This window comes from Chiroxiphia lanceolata, chromosome 7 (assembly GCF_009829145.1).
Source record: "Chiroxiphia lanceolata isolate bChiLan1 chromosome 7, bChiLan1.pri, whole genome shotgun sequence".
In the NCBI taxonomy this organism is placed as follows: Eukaryota; Metazoa; Chordata; class Aves; order Passeriformes; family Pipridae; genus Chiroxiphia; species Chiroxiphia lanceolata.
Window position 1 is genome coordinate 7374989 of NC_045643.1, and position 25377 is coordinate 7400365.

Consider the following 25377-nt stretch of genomic DNA (forward strand, 5'->3'; position numbering starts at 1 on the left):
GGATCTAGATCCAGGTGTTTTCCAATGGCAGCAGGACCTGCTAACCTTTAGGCTGAAGGAAGCTGAGCTTCCTGCTGAGTCCCTCGCAGAACAGGGGGGTTTGAAGCTTCAAACTTCCAAGTTGGCAATGTCTGCTTTTGTTTTCCTAGAATATGAATGTACGATGCAACAGCCTGGCTGGGAATTGCAAGCACACGTGAAGGGAATGGGGTGTTATTCACTGAGGCCTGACTTGGCCTTGTGCTGCTGCAGAGGGGTTGTGTGGTTGTCTGAGGCTGAGCACGTGGCTGGGGTGGTTTGCTCCCCATACAGACAACAACCGACAGTGAGGGAGGGTTTCCCTGCTCCTCACCCCGGAGAACTATCTTTGTGCTCTGGCTTTCAAGAAATACCCAGTCCATTCAACAGCCAGAAATGTTTTTCCTGACTTTCAGCTGAGAGAAATTCCTTCCAACTGATGCTGGTTTTTCATACAAACCACAGGGTACATGATCTTGAATCAAACCCAACCCTTTCACTTTAAGGTGATTTGTGGCTGTTTCTTGGGCCTGAGCAAAGAATGGGGCTTGAACTTCTCCTTCCCCACCGGCAAGTGGCTGGTGAGTAACCCTTGTGAGTAAGCCTGGTCAGATGTCTGTGCTAAGGAACCTCTCCCCCACCCAGTCTGAAACACAGACAAAGCAATCCAAAGAAAGTTGGGCTCTCCCATGAGAGCCGGCAGGCAGGAGGGCTCGAGCAAGCCTTGGCATCAGAGCTCACCTCCAGCTGCAGGGAAGCTCTGACTGGAATCTGGACTCCTCGCCTCACCCTTGTTCCACTTCCAAATTTAAATGTGGGATAATGTTTATAGTAAATACAGGTCACCTCCATGTCTGGGAAGGAATTTCATCTCCGTGCACTTCTGTGCTTTCAAGAGAGTTGAGTTTTATAGCAAGTCTTTTTTTCCCAAGCAGCTGGAAAGGGGGTTGTGTTTTAATAAACGAGTAATCAATGAGTAGCACCCACAGCTTGCTGTTAATAGCATATAATTTTCCTGCCTGTAATGTACTCAAGGAGCTCTATTGACCATTTATGAACTCCGCATCACTGAGGAATCCGACTGTGCTGTGAAGTGCACCCGACTGCTGCAGAGACTGCGGGGAAGGCAAATGTAAGAGGCTATGAATTAAAAGACATCTCATGCCTGGGAGTTGCACCAGGTCCTGGCTTTTTTGGGATCACGCTGTTGGACCACGGTGAGAAAAGGGCTCCTGTGCTGTTTCAGCCTCTCCCAGAAAGAGCAGGACAGACAGCAATTTCATCATGGAAACTTGCTTACATGGTCATCCCCACAGTGTGGTATTTTTTGATTGTGTTTGTAGAAATTTCCAGGCAGAGCTGTTGTGAATAATAACCAAACTGGGACAGAGATCTGGTTGTGAGCTACTGAAGAAAGCTTTTTCCCTCTGTGCCAGAGGTTTGTATGCTCAGTTCAGATACAGAGTCCTCTGGACCAAATTTGGAAGGACAGAGCTATAGCAGGGGAAGGCTGTTCCCAGCTAACACCTTGATTAGAAAAATGATGTGATGGTGGGAATCAGCTCTGGCTGATGTAGTGGTTGCTGGGGATGGGGCCATGCAGCTGCCTCTGTGCTATTTTCCCTTTAAAGTGAAGCTGCCTCCATGCCTGGAGATGCAGGAGTCTTTCTTCACCTGCTGCCCCCTGCACCTGAGCTCTGGAGCAATGGCCAACACAGCTGGGCCATGGGCTTTACAGGCTGATGAAAGAGGACAACAGCCCAGCCACGGCTGGGAGTGGTGGGAAGGACTGGGAAACTCTCCTATCATCTGCTTTTTGCTGCTCAGTGCTGGGGAGCGGGAGGGAAAGCCGATGACAGGTCAGGCCTTTTACCTCGCTCCAGCTCCCACTCCTTCCTGCTGGCCATGTGTAACCTCAGCTTCTGCTTTTGTGTGCCCTTGGGAGAGGCACATTTCCTTCTCAGACTCTCCTGGCTGCTGTGACTGTAAGCAGTCATTCCGCAGCTGCCCGCCTCGGTTTCCCCCATACAGAGAATTCTGCAGGATTGGTTAGCTCGTGCTTATCTCTCACCCCTCCCTAAAGGATGCTGAGCCTGAGGTCTATCCAGGGACTACATTACCTGTAAAAGAGATCAAAAAAGGGTCTGGTTACAAAATTACATTCCTGGTTAGTGGCTTCTGGTCTTTCCCATTTCTGGGACTGCAGTTTATTTCTGTTTGTGATTTTGAGCAAGTCTGGAGAATTTGGCAGTTTTGATGTCAGGAATTTCTAGTCTGAAGTTGTCTGCAAGAAAAGAGGATCTGGGCTTATTTTTGCCTTTTCATGACTGAAAGCTGCTGTAAGTCCCAGAAAGGCTTTTCCAACGTTAAATAACATTTTGTGGCTTCTGTTCTGAGGCATATTTAAAAGGCTTGGTTTTCCTGAGGTGGATAATAAGGTAAAAATTGTCTCCTATTACGATTTCTCAAGTTTAGCCCTCCTCCCGGTTAGTACCAGAACTGTCCCCCCTGCTCCTGAGCATTAAATTCAACTGCTTAGACTTATTGAAAACTCCAGGTTTAGCTTCCTCCTTCAACTGTAATTTTAGATCCTTGGTGGGTATAAACAGACACAAATACACAATGCAATTCTGCTGCCTGCCATTCCCTGGGAATAAGACCCAAACATTTATTCCTTCTGTTCACCTCTGGAGCCTGCGTTTCGAGTGCAGACACACACACACACTTGTACAGACAAGGTACTGGGAAGGTTTTTGGAACTGCAAAACGTACAGCTTTCCTTCTACTGAGAAAATTGATCTGTAGTTCTATTGGTTAAATCTAGATATGAAATAAAATGGCCTTAACAGGAACTTTGCACAGACCTTTGATGGCATTTTTACGTGACAATTTGCAAGAATACAAAAGTCTGCGAATCAATGTCATGACCCACCAGAAACACTGGAAGTTTATCATTCCTTCTCCATGACTTTATGTATACAATGTTTGGAGGAGGAGGCTTTTTCTGAGTGGGTTGGGTTGTTTTTCTGTTTGTTTGGATTTTTTTCTTTTCTTATTTAAGAGAAGAATAATTATAACCACCAAATGCTTCTGGAGTTAGAGGGGAAATCATCTCCGATAAGCCTGTCTAGAATGACTCAGCTCTGTGCTGGGGATTTGTGGTGCAAAAACATGGATATAAATGCGGGTTTCAGCCATTTCTCTGGGGATAGCTGCTTCCCACATGGCCCTGCAGGTCCTTACTCACAGCTGGCATCCCTCCACCCTGGCTGAGGGCCATGCTCAGCCCTCAGGGATGGGTGGGAGAAGCAGGAGGCTGTAGGAGCTGTGGACATGCTCACGTGTCAGTGCACATGGACAGACTGGCTTCAGTACAGCAGGTCTGTTTCTCTCACACAGCAAGCAAAGGATGTAGGATCTGGGATCAGCCACCACAGAATCAGCAGGGCACAGTGGCCCCATGTTCATGGGGCAGCTGATTCCCCAGCTTGGCTCCTGCAGCCAGAGTTGCTGGCCACAAGAAGGTTGCAGTCAATGGGCACTGCCCACCTCACATTACCGTGGAATCACAGAACAGTTTGGGTTGGAAGGGACCTTAAAGCTCATTGCATTCCACCCCCCTACCATGGGCAGGGACACCTTCCACTAGCCCAGGTTGCTCCAAGCCCCATCCAACCTGACCCTGAACACTTCCAGGGATGGGGCACCCACAGCTTCTCTGGGCAACCTGTGCCAGAGCCTCACAACCCTCACAGGGAAGAATTTCTTCCCAATATCCAGTCTAATCTACTCTCTGTCAGTTTTAAGTCATTACCCCTTGCTCTGTGACTCGATGCTCTTGTAAATAGTCTCTCTCCATCTTTCTTTTAGATCCCTCTGTACTGAGGGCTGCGAGAAGGTCACCCTGGAGCTTCTCTCTTCCGGGCTGACCAATCCAAATTCACTCAGTCTTTCCTCGCAGCAGAGCTGCTGCATCCCTCTGATCATCTTGGTGACCTCCTCTGGACTCACTCCAGCAGGGCCATGTCCTTCCTGTGCTGGGGACCCCCGATCTTTGCCTTCTTCCCCTTGAGCTCTTGTTTAGCAGCTCTGCAGCCCCCAGTCCTTGCAGCCATACATGCACAAAGCAGTTGCTCAGAAATGTTTGGTCAAGGCTTTTCTTTTCTCCTCCAGCATGAAAACTGGCTTTTAAACAAACTACTTCCCATGGAGAAATTTCCTTTTGCATGGACATTCCCGGAGGAGGAGGGGATGCCCAAAAAGCTGAATTGCCTCTGGAGGATGGAAACATCTGACAATGTTTAAACAGAGGAAAATGACCCCAAACACATCCATTTTCACTGGATTTGAGTACTTGAGTGTGTTTTCTCATGGCAATACTGTATGATTAATCTTAAGTGGTTTCCATGACTGGTAAGTCCTTTTCTTAGGGCCTCCTCCGCGCTGGTTGCTCAGGGTGTGAATTCCCAGTGTTGTCATCCCTGCCCCTTCCCAACCCTTAAATCCCTCTTGGACAGGAGTCCGAGGGGATTGTCCGCATCAGGCTGAATTTATAGGAAGCAGGCAAGAAAGGAGGGGGAATATGTTCACATTCCTTTGAAACGTACGTTTGGAAACTTTCCCTAGGAAGAAAAGTGCTTACGCAGCTTTAGTTGCTGTACATGTGCTTTGGATTGTGTGAAACCCTATCTGCTTTTCCTCAGCACAGTCCGGATCCCCACAGGGGAGAGGCAGCCAGACCGGCAGACCCGGCGTGGTGACTTGCTGCAGAACTCCTTCCACATTCCATAGGCAAGGAAAGCCCCCACTGGCTGCATTTGTACGCCCAGGTGGGTGGGAGGAAGAGGAGGAGATGTTCCTTCTTGGGCTCAGGCCCAAAGAACCTGTAAAAACAAAATATTTAGAGTATAAAGTCTTTGCTAGGAAAGGTGGATGTGGATTCAAAATGCCTCAGACTTTTTATCGGGAGATGATTCTTAAGGGTTAGAGGGTTCTGGATGCTGCTGGTGCAGCTGGATAGTCCCTGCCTGTGGCAGAGCATGCTTGGGATGAAAAACCCAGGGCAAAGCCCGCAGCAACTCACAGGTACAGGAGGGCAGCACAGGACTGATCAAACACTCAGAGCTTGGTCTGATTCATCTCAGGTCTCCAGTTCAGCTCTGTCTATGTGTTGAAGGTCTCACCTCCTGTCCAGAAGTTTTTGGGGCTAAGTGCTCAGACAGCTTCCCTTGCTTTTCTTGGAATTGAGGGGATTCCCTCCTCTTCTGTGCACATGTGTCTCCAAAGATTGTGGGCATATGTGTGGCAGCCACACTGCCACTGTAGACACCATCAGAAAGGACACCTTTTTGTTGCTCCTGACAGGATCCCAGGGTGAAGCACCCGTGAGAGGACAAAAAACCACTCCTGCTGCAATGGAAGTGGGGTGCTGGAGAGAGAAAGAGGCACAGCTTCCAGGAGATGACTGGGATAACACTACGGTTTCCACTGCTGCTGCCATGGAGATGTGTGTCCCCACAGGGGCTCGGCATGTGAGGAGGAGGAGACAGCTCCCTGAGAGGGGCTAAAGCAGGGGAAGCATTGAGAATGTGAACACCACAAAAACAAATCTGTTAATAATTACAGCCCAGCAGAGCTGCTGGCAGCCACTGCTTTTCAGGCTGGACCCTCACCCTAAACAGATATCCTGGGCACCTCTGGATTAGGGGTGAAAACTAGGCAGGCTCTGGTAGAACAGCAGAACTTGGGGGCAGCTTCCAGTCTCCTGAATCAGCATTTTGAAAGCCAGACATGCTGAGTTACCCGCCTTCCTATCCCCCCCAGGCATGTGTGTGTATAGACAGCTATAAATACACATATAGCTCTGTGTTAGTACACACACTCCTGCCTCTGTGAAATGTCAGCCAAAAAATTATTCAAAGGTTACTCAGCCTGGTTCAAATGCTGTTAGGCTTCAGAAATTACACCCCCCTCCAGGAATGGGCAAGAGCTGACACAAAGCAGCAATAACCAAAAATTTCCCAGCTGTTGTGTCTGGCCTTTTGAAAACAGGAATTTCTTGGTATGGAGCCCGAAACCTTACTCTTTCCATTCGGCATTGCCTGAGAGTGCTGGCATTAAAAGGATGTATGAGAAAGGATTTATTGTCAGCAAGGTGCTTGTAACAACAACATGGGGTTTTTTTAAAGACCTGAGTATGGATGGACATCAGGAGGATGAGGGGGGTAACCATTGCTGCGTCTGTTTTTCCTCCCAAGACTGTCTGCACAGAGATCCACTTGCAAGGAAGCAACGCTCCAGAGCCCAGTGGCCCTACAATACGAGGAGAGACAGCTCATAGCTCTTCGTGGTTTAGTCAAGTTGGCTGCAGTCAGGGATAAAGAAATAGATGCAGAACGGGATGATCTCAGGAGATCCCCAGGGAATGACAAGGTCTGATGTTCTGCTTGGACTGTTTTACCTGAGTTTTCTCTGGGGACATTGATTCTCAAAGGCTGCTGGAACAAACCCTGGAGATGAATGCAGGAATAGTCTGCGATTCCCGTAGCTGCTGTCACAGTATGTGTAGATTATTCCTAGAAACTCATGACTGGCATGGGAATCAGGTTCACCAAGACCTGAATCTAGAGTGGAAGCTGTTCTCTTTCAGCTTCCTGGTGCACAGGACCTGAGGAACTGCCATGAAAGTATCCCTGACCAGGGCCACAGGAGCTGTCTGGAGCAGGGAGTTGGGACTAGATGCCCTTTAAGGTCACTTCCAACCCAAACCATTCTGTGTTTCTATGAAGGAGCTTAAAACACTCCACTGAGCCCCAGTCTGCCTTCCATAGTCTTTGGTACATGACTTGATGAATTGAAGCTTCAAACAAAACACTCAAAAGCCCAGGATGCTCCTGCAGGGGTTGATTCCATGGTATATCTCACCTTCAAAACATAGAGGCCCACAGCTTTCAAACCAGCACATTTCCTCCAGCTTATAACATTCCTGCAGCTATTCCTGGGGGAGTCATAACCTTTTGACCTGGAAATGTTCTCTCCATGGCCTGTGACATTGTCCCTAGCTCCAAAGCTTGTGGGCAGTGTGTCTTCAGTGGCATGCTGCACAGATGTATGCTAAACCTGCAAAATCTGTGGGAGCTCAGAGCTTTCCTCCTGTCAGCCTCCCCCAGACCATCCACATCTTCCCTCCATCTGACAACACAAACTACTTCAGTGCAGGCTTCTATTGTTCACAGAGTGCTTTGATGGTAGAAACCAAACTTTGTACTTGGAGTGCTAATTGGGTGCTCTGCAAACTCTGATTTATAGCCGTATTCTACTTTTTATTAATGCTGTGTGCGTAATCACGCCACTGCAGTCAGATCCTTTCAGTCAGAACTCCACACATAAGGCTGAATATTGGGATCTGTGCATTGTGATAACATTTTGAATAATCAGAATCTTAAACAGTCACACTGTCATTTCTTCTACCAAGTGTTACTTTGAAAGGCTTCTTTCAAAGCACAAAGAAAGATCTGGTGCAAAACGCTTAGACTTGGTGAACATTTTAGTATAAGTGCGAAAAATGGCCTGGATGGAAATTTGGAAAAGAATTGCCTCATGGCTTTAACAAGGATCAGTTTGATTTTTTGGTAACAAATGCTGCAAACACTAAATCCTGGAAAAGACAGTTGAGAAGTGCCCAGTGCTTATTTTGGCTCTAAGAAATGTGAGTGTTTTGAGGTGCAGAGCACCTGCAGCTCCTGTTGATCTCAGGAGAAGGACACTATCTCCAGGATTTGGACAACAGACGATGGAAACAGTTAAATGCGAATCATTCATCACATAAGCCAGCACTAAGCAAATGATCTCATATTTATTTATGTCCCCAGCCAAATTTGTACTCATTTCCTCTGTGAAAGGCAATAAATTGCCTCAGCAAGAGTCTTCAGCATCCAGTTTTGAGCAACATGACACCCACAGTCCCCAGGGCATTGCTTGTAGTCCAGAGAGGTCATAACTCCTGCAGCACAGTGGGCGGGGGGGGCTAACGTGGTGGCCTCTGCATCCTACCTTTTCCATTTCACCTTTTCCGAAGAACTAGTGGAGGCTCAGGACCACCGGCCTCTGCCTCCTTACATGTCTCAAGACCATATCTGCCCCTGCCAAGTCTCTGAGATATCAAAGCCTGTGATATCTCCCTGGCCAGCCCTTTAGCTTTGCTCTTTCAGTAGGGGACCTGAAGGCCTGGGGCCATTGTTACCTCAGTGAAGTTGATCCGCAAGTGAAATATAAAGATCTAATTCATAAATAGCAGTAAAAATTTTATCATTTGGCACAAGGTGTTAGCAAATCCACTGAATGAATACAGAGCCTGTAATCAAGGCTTAAAATCGTCTCCATCTCACCACAGTTCTGTTTCTGACCATTAGTGATTTGTACCTATGGCATGTGTGCAGTGCCCAATATTCACTTCTTTTTTAGCCATCCAAGAGTTCATTATGGACCTGGAAAGATTCACTAGTATATCCAATTCTAAGAGCAGTTGTTTTGTATTTTCAAGTTGATCAGTATTTCCTGTAACTGGTAGGGCTGTGTAAGAGGAGACACGCTTGGTAACATGATAATTATAGTTATATTCCATGATGTTTTATTTAAATTAACTTTTTTCCTTTTCCAGTCTAAGCAACATTACTGTGTAATTTTTATGATGTAGTCTTGTGGTTTCTAAATGAAGGGCCACAAAACCCTGCAGGCTGACTGTCCCAGGGCTGGTCCATGGGTTGCATCAGGCTGCTGATTCAAAGACAGCTCCCCCCGAGCTGATATGAAGCTTTACGTTCCACTGCCACAGGGCTTTACATGGTAGATGTGTACCCTGGGATGTGATGGGCCCTGTTGCTGTTTAATAGTTCTGCACACACAAAAATTAAAGCAGATTTGGCAACAGTTTACCCACTACATTTTGTCCTCAAAGGGATATGGCTTTGTCAGTGTTTTGCAAGGAATTAACCCTAAGGCATGGCCCTGGAGAAAGAAGTACTTAATTGGTTCAGAAAGAGCTAAAACCTGCTCCCATAGCAATCAAAGCAGGTTTTGCCATTGTTTTATGAAGCTGGAAGAGATTCAGAGCATCCCATGATGGCTGCTTTGGGTTATGGGACTTATCATTATGGTTTCTATTGCTGTTCTTTGAGTCATGGTTTGTTCCAGGTGCTTAACATTCAGAATGTTGTGGGTTTGGTGTATGAAATAGAGACAGGCTGGGAAAATGGAGGGGAGTGGGATGGGATGGGGACTCCAGGTGCACTTTCAGCCCATGGGGTGCAAGGGATGTGTGGTACCTTTTATTTCCCCCACTAGTCTGAAATTCTGAAGAGATCTTCTCTCTATAAAATGGCTTGTACTTAATACAGAAAGACTTTATAGTGGTACCATGGATGGTTATGTTGGTGTCAACCCAACAGAGAGCCCTGAGACAAACATTCTTCCCTCTGGAGCTGCAGGTGTGGCAGAAGAGCAGCTCTGGGGAAGCATATGGTAACAACAGTCCTTTTTTGTAGGTAAGGAGTTGTCACAGAGTACTTTCAGGAGCAGAGCCTGTCCATGCTTATCTCAGGAAAGCTACAGCACTCATCTGCACAAATCCTTTTTGTACACCTTTTAGACAGGTATCCACACATTTCACTAGAAATGTTCAGGTAACACTTTCCAACAACATGAGAGTCCAAAGGATGTTGTTAAAAACCACCCCGGCTGGAACTGGCTGATCTGGGAAATCTGGCACTATGAAATTTGTGAGATTATTCCCACTGCCTACACATGTTAGAGTTGTCTGTATGTAAAGTGAATATTAATGTGCAAAAACCCCCATGTACTCACAATTTAAGGAGTCCAGGGGAGAATCATTGTCATTAACCAATTCATGAAACAAAGGACAGCAGGAACAATCTGCAGCAATTTGCCCCATCCCTGGAAGTGCTCAAGACCATGTTGGATGGAGCTCTGAGTGACCTGGTCTAGTGGAAGGTGGAACTGCCCATGGTAGGGAATTGGAATGAGATGAGCTTTAAGGTCCTTTCCAACCCAAACCATTCTCTGATTCTATGGTGAATGAAAAGCAGGAATTCTCCCTAAATCTGCAGCACTGTCAGAACCTGCCTGTGAGGTTCAGTGTGGAAACAGCAAGAGAAGGTATCTTATCTCCAGATGTGTGGGGAGCTTATTGTAAGGACTGGACCTGGGTCTCCCAAGCTCCAGGCTCTGACTCAAATCACCACACAGCTCCTACCCTCTTCCTCCGCTGCCATTGATCCGGAAAAAAGCTGTGGCCATAATGTGATTCTAAATCTCCTCAGATCAAATGGCTTTGCTCTTAACGAAATAATCCCATAGAATGACTTGGCTCTCAGCTGGGAGCAGGAGGAAGATCTGGGCAGTGTATTACAGTCAGGGTATGGCACCAGGAAATTAAGCTTCATTGTGTGTGCTCTGGCAGCGGAAAGGATGTTTATGGCATGTGCCCCACCATCCCGCCTCATAATTCCTAATCTTTTGCCCATCACAGTATGGCTGGGGAGTTTTATCAGGGGAAGGCAATGCTAATTTCTAGTCTTACTGTTGAGGGGGAAAAAAAATTCTGACTGTGAAATTTTCCTCCTTTCTGTTTTCAGGCTGCCAGACGAGCTCTGCCCTGGAGTGAACGTGTCAGGTGAGGCACAAGCCAGAAGTACCAAAGGTAAGTTCATCACCAAAAGGGCTCCATCATGAAACCCACTTTCCTCTGCTGCTGACAGTCACGAGGCCAAGACCACCACCATACCTCCTGTTTGGGGCTCAGGGCAGGTTTGTACATCACTGCTGCTGCCCAAACCCACACAGTAAGGGACAACAGAGTCACCTTGAGACCAGCTTGTTTGCCACAGGCATGTTAATAAGACTATAGATTAGCAATGTGACCTTTAAAAGATGCATTATTGTATTTTTCCCCTCAGCTTTAGGAACCTGGTAGAGGTAATGGAAGTCTGAAGCTGTGGCTTTGGTTCCTTTCAAATTTAAAGATTAGATACCAGACGAGAAGTCAAGAGATTCAGTGGCTGGTCTTTAGCTGTACTGTAAATCTTTTTCCATTTGCTTTGGCCAAATCTGGGAGAAAAAAGCTGGAGTCGTGACCCAAAGCAAAATCCCCAACCACTGTCAAGTTGCTGACATACTTCTTTGCCTTCGAGAAATCCTGTTACAGCAGTGAATTCCCAGATTTTATTTTAGGGTATTGTAATCCTGATAGGACCTGTCCCTAAGGACCTGTTCCCCAGAAATATTTGTGATTTTCAGATGTCAACAGTAGTGCTTACAGAACCTTCTGTTTTATTGCATCTGTGTTTGGGATGTATTTTGCTGAACACGGCCTAAAGGAGGTGCAAAAATTTCAGACTGGTAAGTTACAGTAAAAAATTATTCCCGAGAGGCTTTTCAGGAGAAAATGAGGAAATGCTTTGAATATGTGAAGGTCTCAGCCAGCTAGAGACATCCACATTTCGGACACAGTGCAGATATCCAATAAAGCAAAATACAAGTCTCCATAACTCCAGAGCTTCAAGTGACACATTTTAATCGGAGCCCCAGGAACGAGGAGTTTGTGGTTCATTCCCACTCATTTAACACTTCTCAGCCTCTGTGTGAGTTTGAACTTGCAGTTCATTCAACATATTAACACTAAACATTGTTGAAGCCACCAGGTCTCTCTCCAATGTATTTCCTATCAAAACTATTTATTTTACAGGATCTCTCTGTTCCCAAACACATAGTTGTTTAAAATTTCCGGAAAACATTTGGTTGGGCGTGGACCTTTGCTCACTGACAAGGTTCGTGAACCTTCACAACTCCCTAGGTGAACTCAGCCTGACTTTCCCATGTATAACCAAATCCCAGTCCGGGTCAGTCTCTTTTGGTTTCATGTTTCACTACCGACGTTTTTTTACAGCTTAGGTTTTAAAGACCCAAGCCTGGGATGGATGCAGGGCTCCCATAAGCACACAAAACAGCCATGGTTATAGTTGTGCATCTCATTTGTCGTGTCTGATGCTGGAATGTATTTTCCTGTAGCAAAATCCTAGAGTAACTGTGATGTGAATTAGTAGCAAAGCAGGAATAGAAGTGGAGTGTTTACTGTTCATATGTTAAAATAATTCCACCAAAGTTTGATTTATTCCAAACCTCTGTTTGGTCTAAGGCATTGAAAGTTTGCAAAAATACAAAATGGTGACGGAGGCAGCTCGGTTTGTTCTGGAATGACCACAAAAGGGCAAAGACATTGTCTAGAAATATACACTATAATGTACAGTATATCAAGCCTGCCAAAAAGTCTGAATTAGAGAATTCTCTCATGCTGTTTCCTTGGAAGAGCCCAAAGAGGTGGTGCTTTCTGTCACCAACCGTGAGTCAACCCTCAGAGGAGGATGCTCAGATGGAAAACAGATCGAAGGAGAGCTCTGTAGGCTGTGCTGCTGTGGGTCCTGTCCCTTGAAGTGAAAAGCAGAGGAAGGGAGGAAAAGTGAGATCGGTAACAGATGATGTGATGGCAGTGTCAATCACAGTGGAATTCCATCCTGGCCCTGTGTTACAGCAGGGCTGGGAGTGCTGCTCCACCGAAGGCTGCGTCAGCACTTTGTTTAGCTTGTACACAGGTTCATTATCAGCCCTTTGGGCTGGGGCTGACTCTTCTAGGAGTTACCATGGCAGCAGTTCTTTCAGCTTGTGTATAGTTCAAGAGTTGTTTAACCTCTCACTCCTGCAGCCTCAGTCCCAGCTTATCCCGTCACAGCACAGTTTTCTTGGGGGGACTGGGGTTGTAAGTCTGAAATCCAGGCTTTACAGCAAAGACAGGGGGTTGCAAAGAGCTCTCCCATCCTTGGAAAACACCTGTGCCCTGAACTAGTCCTTAGGCTGAAAGTCCCTTGGTGGCTGAGAGAGTTGGGACTGTTCAGCTTGGAAAAGAGAAGCTCTGGGGTGACCTTAAGGGTGCCAGCGCCTAAAGGGCCTTCAAGAGAGATGGAGACAGACTTTGGACAAGGGCATGGAGTGGCAGGACAAGGGGGAATGGTTTCCCAATGCCAGAGGACAGGGTTGGATTGAACATTGGAAACAAATTCCTCCCTGTGAGAGTGGGGAGGCCCTGGCACAGGTTGCCCAGAGAAGCTGTGGCTGCCCCATCCCTGGAAGTGTTCAAGGCCAGGCTGGACGGGGCTTGGAGCAACCTGGGATAGTGGAAGGTGTCCCTGCCCATGGCAGGGGGGTGGAACGAGATGGGCTTTAAGGTTCCTTCCAACCCAACCATTCTGTGATTCCATGATATTTTGGGGCAGTTCCCAGCTAGTTGGAATATGAACACCCCGTGTGCCAAGGACAGTGATTTACAACTGTAAGCAAAGGAATTGTCCTACCTAATCAGTTACTGCCTGTCAGAAAAGCTGGAATAAATATGTCTTCTTATCCAATTCTGCTGTGAAGTAAAATGCAATGGCTTAAACCTCCCTATCTTTGTCACAGGGCGTGGCTGCAGCCACCTTACCTGATGGGTGATGGCACATTAACCCTTGATAACTCCATCAGACCAAGCCAAGCCGAGAGAACGAGCAGCAATAACTTGCCAGAATGAGCTGCTGTTCTCCCAGAAGCTCTGGTGTTCCTTAGGTAGGAAAGTGCAGCACCACTGGCTGTGGTGTGAAGCCTCTTGCTTAAATCAGTCTGTATTCCTGGAGATTGGATAGTGGTAAATATGTGACCAGTTCCTAAAACGTCTCCTGGGACTCATATACCAGGAAGCCTGACTTCTCTGTCAGACAGACTGGCAGAAATGTTAGAATTAGTAGGCACTTGGATGAAACTGATAGACTGGGGAGGAGTTACTGTGGCATTTGTAGGGAGAAATCACACCTCTCAAATCTATTACAACTATTTGAAGTGTCACACAACCTTTCACTAAGGCTGACAGAGGGAGAAGGCTTTTAACCCTCCCCAGGAGGGAAAGACTCGTCATCAATTACAAACTTGTAATAATAGCAAACAAAGGGCAGGAGGAAATACTTGGATTTTACAGAGGAGTGTTTTATGAACACTCAGGAGTGTGGCAGGGAAAGTGATCATGTTTGCTAATAATACTTAATTATTTAGAGCTAAAGCTGACTGCGGAGAGATGTAGAAGGATCTCCTGGTGCCGGGGGGATAGTGAGGAAAATGGCAGATGAGATTGGATTTAGCCAAATGTAAGGTAAAGCACATAGGAGAAAGGGACTCCAGCCACAAGCACATCCAGTTATCACAGCTGCACAGAGTTTGCTATGGATCAGCCTCTGCAAACATCAGCTTAATGTTCACTAGAGACCAAAAGGTAGGACTTATCACAGACAAATAACAAACAGCACAGAAAACACTCTCTGTGATTATATAAATCCCTGGGGTAGGGATTCTGTGTGCAGTCCTATTCATCTTTCTCATGAAGGACATAGGGGAAAGCTGTGGAGGAGGAAAACAAGTAAAGGAATAACTGCCCTGAAGGGATATGAGAGAGGGCTTTCAATCACACAAGGCATGGAGAATACAACATCAAAAGTCCTTGTCAGGGACTGAAAGTGGAAGCAGATTCAAGTTGGCCAAAGGGACATTGTGCATGGAATCAGCAAACAACCTCTGCTAAAAGGCAGGTGGTGAAAAGCTAAGGGCACTGCTGCCTTTTGTACACAGCTGCAGGATGGAAGGGACTTCCCAGGAGTAGGTGTGTGAACCTGGACTGGTTTATAAATCAATCCACGTCTTGGTGGGAATCTGCCATTCTGGTAAAGGAGCTTTGGGTTTCAGTACTTAAAAAACAAAAACCAGGTAAGGTTATCTACCCTTGTTCTCAGTGCAACAGTTTAAACTCTCAGCTGAGATCTTAGTGGGAAACTTGTCCTGAGAAGTCCTAAAATCTGGTGATGCCACGAACTGAGAAGGGTTGTTCATAGAACAGTAAGTGAAACATCTCTAGTGACCAGTCTCACTGTGAAAGTCCAACACTGCAAGAAGTACATCTTGGAAGGAGATCTGGCCAGATAGAAGAGTACTTGATGATAAGGGAGAGGCTTTGGGATGTAGTGGGGTGGAAATACTAATGAAACACAGAACCAGAGGAGAGGGCTGTCTTTCTGCTAGGATTTGAGCTATTTTTGTGCAGTGTCACCCACACCAATGTTCACAGCAGCTCAGCTGTGTCCTTGCATACCTCCGAAGTCTGTCACATAGGTACTGTTTTACAGAGATTTTCTAGATTAATGGAGGAGTTTAGCTTTTCCAAAGAAAAACGTACACAATTTTACCACAAATGTCCAAAGCCCTGAAATCCAAGGTTGAATGACCAGGAGTGAGGGGCTTTGTTTCCAGCGAGCAGGTGCTTCAAGGCTGCAAAGGAAAGACACCCAAACGATGAGCTCAGCTGGAGCACTGGAACTGCAGCAGGAAGGTGTCCAGTGATTGCTGGAGAACGGCTTGTCTTGGTCGCTGCCCAGGATGATTGCATGTTAAAGCTATTGCTCTTCCCAGATATCCAGCACGCACTGCGAGTCCGTGGCCAAAATCAATTAGGAGCGATCACATCACACCACAGAAGGCAAAGACACTGTCAGTCTTTCACTGAGCAACAGAACTGCTCATGAGCTCACTGAGGATGTAACAGGAACAGCAACGGGTGAAGAGTTCAGGGCAGATTATTTATGAGTCAGGTTTCCTCCCGTTCGGTCTGTTTGCAAATGGACCTTGACTTTCCCCAATACATCCATAACTCACAACTGCTTGGGAACTAATTCTGGTGGCACACCTCATTTGAGAAGGCTCCATTTCAGCCTCCTGATACCTGAAAAATGGGCTGGTTTTTAATGACTCTTATCTGAGAGGGTTCCAAGGGGACCTGTATTGTGACGGAGATGTTTTGAAGAAGCAGTGTGGTGGGATGCAGAGGAACCCATCAGCCAAGTGCCATGAGCAGGACCTCTCCACTGCTTTCTTTTGAGCTCAGTGCTTTTGCCCCTGACCTTGGCCCCCACAACCACATGCAAAGCCCAATGCCATTCCCAAAGTGCCTTCTTATTGACTCCTGTAGGTTTTTGTCAGTGCCAGACCTCCTCACTCCTGTCTGTGATATCACAGCCAGCTTTCATATAAATGGGTGCTGAGGTCATGTGTTCAGGCCCCAGGTCTGAAAGCACTGAGGTCAAAACCTGTTTCAGTCAGGAGAAATAGAGCAGAAAGTAATTTGGCCCTACTCAGAGACAAGGGAGAGGAGGGGATGAGCTGGGCAAGAGCCCACATGTGCTTGAGCAGAAAGCTCTGATGTTTCACAGACGTGGGGAGGAATGCTCCAGGAGATGGAAGGAGCAGCCCAGGCTGCAGGAGCTGTTACAGTTCTCACTTCAGAATAAAAGCTCACTGTGTGCTCATGCAGAAGCCCTTTCTCCCAAAGCCTGCCCCTGTTATCCCACAGGATAACATTCTCCTTGGCCCTTGTAGCTGGGACCTGCAATGCTGAGAGGTAACACCTGGTAAGACCAGGCCAAGCCAGAGGCTCCTGGCACAGGCAGTGCTGGCAGCTTCTTCTCGTGCTCCAGGGAAATTACAGAGTAGACACAGCCACCTTTGCACTTTCAAGAGTGTCACAGCTTGGGGTCATTTTTGGTGATAGTCTGGTTACATTTGAAGAGCTCTAATTATCCCTTCCTGTGATGTGAAAGACCAGCAGACTGTGTGCAGGCTATAGAGAGTTCAGGGTCACCCTGACCCAAGGCCTGAGTCAGACTGCCCAGAAAGTGTCCACCTCCATGGGCAATGGGTTTGTGATTGCCCTGGCCCAGCCTTGGAGGCAAGTAGGACCTGGAGAGGCAGATGGCCAAACACAACACACCTGAGACACTTTCTGAGGCAGCCTGGAAGAGCAGGAATGTGGCTGAGGACACCTGCCCTGGCTGCTAACTGGGGAGTTGATTCAGCTGTGTCAGGTCCAGTTTTTCCCAACATCTCTGCTCCACAACCCACTTAGGCAGCTCTTGTTAAAGGGTGAGAGCTACACTCTCATCCTTGGATCTGGCCTGTCCCCAGTGACACAGCCATGAGCAACAGCACAGGTGTTACTGGGATGTTCTAGGAAGCTGCAAAATATGGCAGGTATTTATTGTTTGACAGTGCTGGTTTTCCTTCTGTTGATATGCAGGTATTGCAGCTTTTCTGCCATCCTGCTTGCAGGGGTCTGCCAGCCAGGGTCTTTAGTCTGATGCAGAATTGTTGGTAACCAAGGGACAGATGTCCTAGTTGGGCACTGGGGTGGTATAATGAGGTGTAACAAAGGGCTGGAAATCATAATTTTACTGCGAGCAAAAAAAAGAAAAGCTATTTTGGTAGGTTGCACAAGAACTCAGAGGTGTTTGGTGGGCTAAGGTGTCTTGGAGCAGCTGAACCTGACCCCAAAGAAAGTTTGAATGGTGAGACTGAAGCATGCAGACATGTATGGCTGCTTTAGGGGGTCTGTCTGTGCCTCTTTTAGCCTGTACAGTGAGACAAAGTTGGTGTGTGACTGTGCATGGTGCAGCTTTCCCATGTCCTCTGTGCAGAGGTACAGAGTTGGCCCGATGTAGGTGATGTATAAGTGCCAAGGAAGTGGAGTAAACACCAGTGAAAGGGTCTGGCTGCTGTGGCAGATGTTAATGACTGCCAGCCACTGGGAGATGGGAATGTTTTCTGAAAGGGAAAGTCTTCAGCAGGATTTAATAGCAAATAAAAGGAGCCCTTGAGAACTCCCAAATCCCTCAGAGCTGTAAGGTCAGGGTGAGAGAAAAGCAAGTTCTTCTATATTGGGGTGACAAATCAGATATAAGGATGTGGAAGAAGTTGCTCATACTGGCAAACCCTTCAAGGGCACGTAGATTGCTCAAGCTCTCTTTAAAAAAAAATAAATAAGTTTTTGTGTGGATTTTTTTTTTTTTAAAGCATCCCAGCTGTTTTTGCAGGGAGTTTCTCTGTCAGGAAGTAATGAGATCTTGCTGCCTGATTGATAAAACATGCACAGTCAAGAGGTTTCATCTGTTGTGGTCTTCAGGACATCACTGTGCTCTGTAATACATATATATATTTTAAAAAATTACTCTGCTGACTCATGCTCTGCTCTCTGGAAGCTGCAGCCTTCTTGGCAACCCCCTTCCTTCCCACCTTCCACTCCTGGCATATTTTTTTTCCTTCACAGTTATTTTTCAAATTTTGGGGGTTTTTTAAAATCGAAATACATCCAAAAGAGTAGAGGTTGCTGAAGGCAGTATTTTGTCTCCTCTAATCCTATTGGGAACAGATGGGAGACTACAGAAAATCATGCCAGCGTGCCTGGAAAAAATGCTCCAATATCTATAGCTGCCCGTGTTCTGTTGTACTGCACACACATCTAACCATGTGCAAGGCAGACCTGAAGGTTATTTTCCCAAATTACTCTTGTAAAGCGGCTTTGAAAAGAGTTAGGGTGAGAACTGTGAACGTTTCAAAGCTACGTTTATTTTAAAGCTTTCTGGAAAACAATACAACTTAAAATGTTTAATTGCTGTTTTTCCTAAACAAGAGTATTTTGGAGTGTTTTTTTCCTATTGGACTGATGTTTTTACTTGGGATGTGTTTAAAAAGATGTAGGCTAATCTGTTTTAAGAGTTGCTAAATCAAGACTTCTGATATTTTTTTGCTTTGAAAAGGTTTTTTTCCCTCTTTCCTGTGGTCTCAGAGCTAGCTAATGTGGAAAATGCTTTGAGCATCCATGGAACGCGGTTTGCTCAGAGGAGAAAAGAGTTTCAGAACCAAGTTGTGTTTCCAGTGTCCTCATATCCATCATCTCTTTTCAACCTGGTCTTCCCTATCTGTTCTAGTCATTGATTGCTCTTTCCAAAACAGCAAATTCCTTGGTGGTCAGGAATTCCTGGTCTGACTTAGTGGCTTTGGGCTCTGTGCTGAGAAGCAGCAGGGTGGGTAAGGGGCAGGGGGCCACTCATGACTCTTAATCCACCAAACATTAATAATGTGACATGTTCATTTTTAAAAAGCATCTAAAATCCTGAGAAAACCACAGTAATACCTAACTTACCCTTGTAAGAAGTGTGGCCAGTAGGGCAGGTTGAGGGAGGAGATTCTCCCCCTCTGCTGCACTCAAGTGAGACCCCACCTACAGGGCTGCCTCCAGCTCTGGGGCTCCCAACATAAAAGGGACGTGGAGCTGCTGGAGTGAGCCCAGAGGGGGCCAGGGAGATGCTCCAGGTGCTGGAGCTCCTCTGCTCTGGAGACAGGCTGGGAGAGCTGGGGGTGTTTAGCCTGCAGAAGAGAAGGCTCCAGGGAGATTTTGGACCCCCTTCCAGGGCCTAAAGGGTCTCTAGGAGAGCTGGAGAGGGACTTTGGACAAGGGCCTGGAGTGACAGGACAAGGGGGAATGGCTTCCCACTGCCAGAGGATGGGGTTGGATTGGTTATTGGGAAGGAATTCTTACCTGTGAGGGTGGTGAGGCCCTGGCACAGGCTGCCCGGAGAAGTTCCTTCCCCATCCCTGGAAGCGTTCAAGGCCAGGTTGGACAGGGCTCGGAGCAATCTGGTCTAGTGGAAGGTGTCCCTGCCCATGGCAGGGGGGAAAACTGGATGATCTTTAAGGTCCCTTCTAACCCAAACCAGTCTATGATTCCATGATTTTACCAGGATTACTTTGCCCTTTTTGGGATTTCTCTTACACTCCTCACCTAGTTGCTCCTTAGTATCCAATACTTGATGGCAGTTTCAAGCTGATCTCCCCACCTTTACAATTCCTTTTTCGCTTCATTGCTGTTGTCACTGTGATTATTGTTGTTATAACAGCAATTGTTATTTTCATAATCAGAATGACAAGCCATCTGGGTATATTTTGGCTTTTGTGATTGTAGTTCAGAAGGCTGAGTTAAAAGCATAACATGTATTGGGAATTGGAGGAGGATGATGATATAATCCTATGTTTTTCCCAGGAGTAGCAAGTCAAATGTGAATAAGTGTTGGCTACTCTCCTGCTCTTACTAAGTTTTCCTGTATCTGTTGTGTACCTGGCCATACTTTTAAGTTTCCCCTTCTCTTTGCCATCTCAGAGTCATGGGACTAGTTGAGATTGAGGAGCTTTTCTTTTTAACAGAAAAGTTTGTCCTCAGTGTTGCAGGGAAAGTCATTAAAATACAAATTAGTCATACTTATTTGTGTGATTAGACTGACTAATCAATGTCTGTAAAGCCTTGTGTTGCCAATAAAAGTCTTTCAGACCTTTTTTTCTTCTAATAATGGCTGGAGACTGTTAATCCAGTAAAATCTATTCAACTCAAACTGCTTGCTCACTTGACTCTTGTGGGTTTGTTCTGTTACAAGTGTGAGGAGCCCACGAATTTGGCTGGAAAGAGGAAAGTGATGCTCTCCACAGCATTTTGGGGAGTCAAGTACCAGCCTGTCTATTGATGAGCCTGTTGCAAATGTTGACACCTGCTCTTTGGTGCTGTAATTTGCCTCTGTTCATTTCTTGACATTCTCCCTTACTTAGGACCTGAGAATTACAGGATATGGAGGGAGTGGCAGTATTTCTTGTAGGATGCTCAGTGTAGACCAGTATGTCTCTTGGTGCAACTAAAGTAATGAGGGCAGGGTGAGTTTAGAGGGTTTTTGGGGGAGGCTTCTTGGCAGTCTTTTGTATTTTTTTTTTCTCTTTCTGTAGTAGTTAAGATTTGTGGTGTTATATAGACCTGTTTGGCTGTTATCTCCACCTGCTTCTGCTTGGCTTGGGAACAAAATTCCCATCCTAACAGAAAGGAGGAGAATTGACAAGAAGTGACTGACTGGAGCTGTATCTCCTGCCTTGTCTCAGGGGGGCTTCTTGTGAGAAACTGGGAAGCAAAAGAAAGTGAGCCAGAACTGCAGTTCTGATCATCTGTAAACTAATCAGCTGTATTTTGCCAGTTAAAAAAGGGTTGGATAGCTGAGATTCTGGCCCTGGATCTCTCGTGTTCTAGAGCAGCAACAACCAACCCCCTCCAGCACTGGCTTGCCTGGGAAATGGCACACTTGTTTAGTTTCAGACTCTTCCAGCCAAGGAGCAGCCACGAGCTTGGGCTCTCTCTGTACCAAACAGGCAGCTGCTTACACCACTTGGAAGGAACTGGATTTGTGGGACACTGAAATGCACCAAGAGAGAGTAGAAACACCTCTAAACGTTTGTCCTCCCTTCAGAGACTGTGCCTTTTCAGGTCTTTACTGGAGACAGAAGCAGAGGAGGACTGCAAGATCTCTACCCATTTCCCCAAAATTCGGGTGCACCAAGCCCACGTGTTGGGACTCTGATGCTCTGCAATTGCAGCCTCTCTGGAAAGTCCCCACTTTTCCAGGACCTGGAGCACTTGCCATGTGCCTGCCTGCTGGGACGTGAGTGTTTGAGGGCAGACACCATATTGTTTTGTTCTGCTTCGTACAATACTTGGATAGAGAAGGGCGTCTTGGCTCTCTACCAGGTCTCCAAAGTGCTAAAATATTACTAACCTGGTAATAAATCTCAAATTTTTGTTATTGTCTGACAATCCACAGCTTATTTTGGCTCTGGGAATCTGCAAATTTGGACCAAAAAAGTGTAAAAACTTGTCAAAGTGGAGCAAATGAGAGCACCCAACTCCAGCCTGTTTAGCAAGACACAACTATGAATCACTGCTCCTTGGTGAGAAGAACACAGGATTTCCTGGAACCAAATTCAAGCCCTGATGGAGCTGTTTGATCTTCAATTGATGTTTTGTTTTTGTTTTCTACACAGCAATAACATCATTTTAAGCTATAAATGGACCATTTTCCATTGCCCTTGAAGTGACATTAACATTAATTAGTTAATAACATGAATTAATTAGTGCCTCCGCATAATTAAAGGGGCCACATTTGTTTTATCTACTATGCTCTTTCTAGTCCTATGTCTGTGTTAATAGTCTCTCAATATCCAGTTCTCCTTGTTTCCCCTCAGGATTAGCTCTCCTTAAAGCCTGGTACAACACCTGTGCCTGGGATGTAATGAAATACAACCCTGGAGCTCACCCGGGATGAGATGTGCAAAATAATTACTCTTGGATGACAAAGAGGAGCCCTAAGGGCTGTGTTCACAAAAGGATGCCTTGTTTCTCTTGAAGGTTGGATCCCTGCCTGCCCTGCTCCCCACTGTTATCCTGGGCTGGGAATTTCAGAGCTGAGTTTATGGCCTGAAACTTTTGACAATTGCTTTGTCAGATTTGGTGGCCAAATAAATGGTTTGTCCAATTAATTACTGAGATCACGCTGATGGGGCTGTGGACAGTTCGTGGTGAAAAGTTTATGTGCACATTTTGAGCTGCTAAAAGAGGCCATTTCAGATGTCCTCAAATAAAAAAAGAACTTATTCTTTGAGGGAGAGTCTCCTGATAGACAAGCAGGGAAGAAAAAAAAGCCAAGCCTGCCCAGGAGTCCCTGTCCTCTTTCTGGGAAGACAGTTTAATGCTTAGCGTGGGATTCTTGTGCCTGGCTCTTGCCTCTTCCCTCAGTGCCCTGTGTCCTGCTGACATGTCCCAAGTCAGGTGCCATTGTTTGTCCTTTGAATTGAGTTTCAGCAACCTGGGAGTAGCAATGAATGAGACGTGCTGCACAGACAACCAAAGTAACAGCCAGGAATATCTCCTTCTGCCACATCCCTTTACCAGACTTGTAATAGAGAAGAGCAGTGCTGAAGCAGAGTGAATATAAAAAGCTATTCCATGTGTTACAGCATCTCTTAATACCTTACCCAACACATAAAATTCTTCCCCCCAAACTGAATAGAAACCTGACAAATTCAAGGGAGGAAAAATAATCTGTTGGTTTCCTTTACTGAGGTGGTAAAAATGCCTTGGTGGTTCCAGCTTGCTCTGTGTGTTCCGGGGGCAAAGGCTTGTCATTCCTGTGACACTCTTGGCCAGTCTGGGCCATTCCTGGCATGTGTCATGTGTGCAGTCTGACCAGGGTGACTGGACAGCCTAGGAATGTTCAGATATATTTTAAAACACGTGACTTCATCAGGTTTTCATCAGATCCCTGTTCTTTCTTCACTGTGTCCTTGCCCCCTTAACGTGGGCCTGATTTAATGTCCACCAAAGCCTTCCGAAGTTCCTTCCAGCAGGTGGATCCAGGTCAGGATTCTGGCTGTGTCCAGGCAGCATGGGAAAGCAGTGACAAGAATGATAAACTGCACATAGATGAGGCTGATTCCCAAAACCTCCATCTGGCTCCTGCTCTGAAGCAAAAGATCTGTAACCTGTTCAAATGCTGTGTAAGACTGCTGGGCGCCCTCACTTAATAGCAGTGTGTAGCTGAGATCTCCTGAGTGCCTGACTGCAGGTGATTCTGAAAAGGATTTCTGGTATTCAAGGGTGATGTGTTGGGTCTTGTTTGTGGTTCTGTTTGTGTCAGCCCTTGTCAACTTCTTCCTATAACACAAGAAGAACTATTTACCTTAAATAAGTCCAGGCTGAAAAATATAAATTAAAATTTTTGTTTCCTTTCTCTGAATTAACCTCTCCTCTTTCTTTCTCCTGCTGTCCCTGCAGTGGAACTACTTGAGGTTCTTTCCTGGCTGTAGCCTCTATTTTCAAACTTATGGAAAAATGTGGATTGTTTTGCTTTGTGAAGTGCATTTGGGGTGTATATTTTGGGATTGTTCTCCTTTTCTATGTTCAAATGTGATCTGATTCTAGTGCTGTGAGTGATGGGCTAAACCAGAGCTTCCTTCTCCCTTGCTGCCAGTCTCCAAAGGATTTGTTATGCCCAAGTGAACTGCATGTTGGACTAATCCGAGCAGTGCAAACAGGAACAACTCCTTCCTTCCCATTTCTAGTATGTCTCCCCTGGCCCTTTATAATCCCAGATCTTTGGAAGCTTTGTTAAATGCAGTGCACACCCCCCACTGGCAGCTGGCTGAGACAAACATCTGGACTGAGCTTGCACAGCTGTCCACTGGGTCTTTTTTGTTGTTGCTTTCTTGGAGTAGGTTGGTTTTTTTTTAGTATATACTCTAAGAATTGACAGGCTGAAAGAAGTGAAACGTGGCTGGCTGTCACCGTGGGTGATTTATGTGGTCCTTGGTGGGACTGCAGGGAGCCCAAGGAGCGAAGTCCTTCCTCCCACTGAAAGATCCAGCCACTGCTCCAGGGCATGCATCCCTCCAGGGGTGTTTGGGTGGGATTGGTGAGGGGGCTGCACTGCGACAGTGCCTGGTGGGGCTGTGTGGGGGAGCACTGAGAGGTTCCTGGGACCAAAGGAAGTCTGGGATAGTGAGAAGGCAGCAGGGCAGCAGTCCAAGCAGCTTTGAGAGTCTGCCAACTCCTAGCAATGGAAGTCTTGCTGATAGGTGGCTATCAGCCCGTTCTGCCCGGGGTCAGCTTCCCGAAGGCAGGAGTCCTCCTTCCTGCTCATGGCCTCAAGCACACCCTGCTCCCAGGAGAGCTGATTGCAGCTTGGCCCTTGAGTAGAGATTACTCCAACATCAGCTGGAGTCATGATCTCATTCCCAAATACTTTTCCACAACCTTGAGATGCTTTTAGCAGGTAAGGGAGAGCTGGCAACTGTCATGATTTCAAAACAAAAAGACTCCTCTGTCCTGTTTAGCTACTTCCAGTTTGTTTGACTCAGAGCTCCCTGTGGGCTTCACAAACCATGTCAGCATCTCTGAGTCTTCATCCTGGCTTTGAACCCACCCTGTGAAATGCTGATGCTGGCTTTGCTACCTGAGTGTGGGATCAGGACAGCCAGAAGGGTCAAGGCACTGAAAGCGTTCTGGACAGCTTCCACAGCCCCAGAGGTCCAAAGGCCACTGACTCACCTCTGTGTGTGGGATGGAAGAGCCTTGGAGGGAATTGAAGAGCTGTCTGTTTGGGGTGCATTTTCTGCTCCTGTCTCACAGATCTGTTGGAAGATGTACTGAGTCTCTTGAGCAGAGGTTGTGACCTCTGTCCTCTGTTAAAGGTGTCTGTGTTGCCAGGAGTCAATGTGGACTTGACCTCTGATTGTGAGCCCTTGAATGCAGAAGTCCTGGGAGCTGCACAGCAGATACCAATACCTGTTCTTAGCTGCAGCTTCTTCCTCCTCCCCCTCATGCCCTCTCTGCTCTAGAGAAACCAGCCAGCTGTGAATATTAACAACAGGAGCCCAGCAGCAGGAGGTGCATTCCCTTTTGTGTCCAAGGCTGGATGACAGGAGTGGTTTGGTCCCAGCCACAGGCTCTGCAGTGGTCTATGCATGATGCTTTGCATCAGGTGAAACAGTGCTACTGTTTGGCCTGGTGAGAGCAGATCC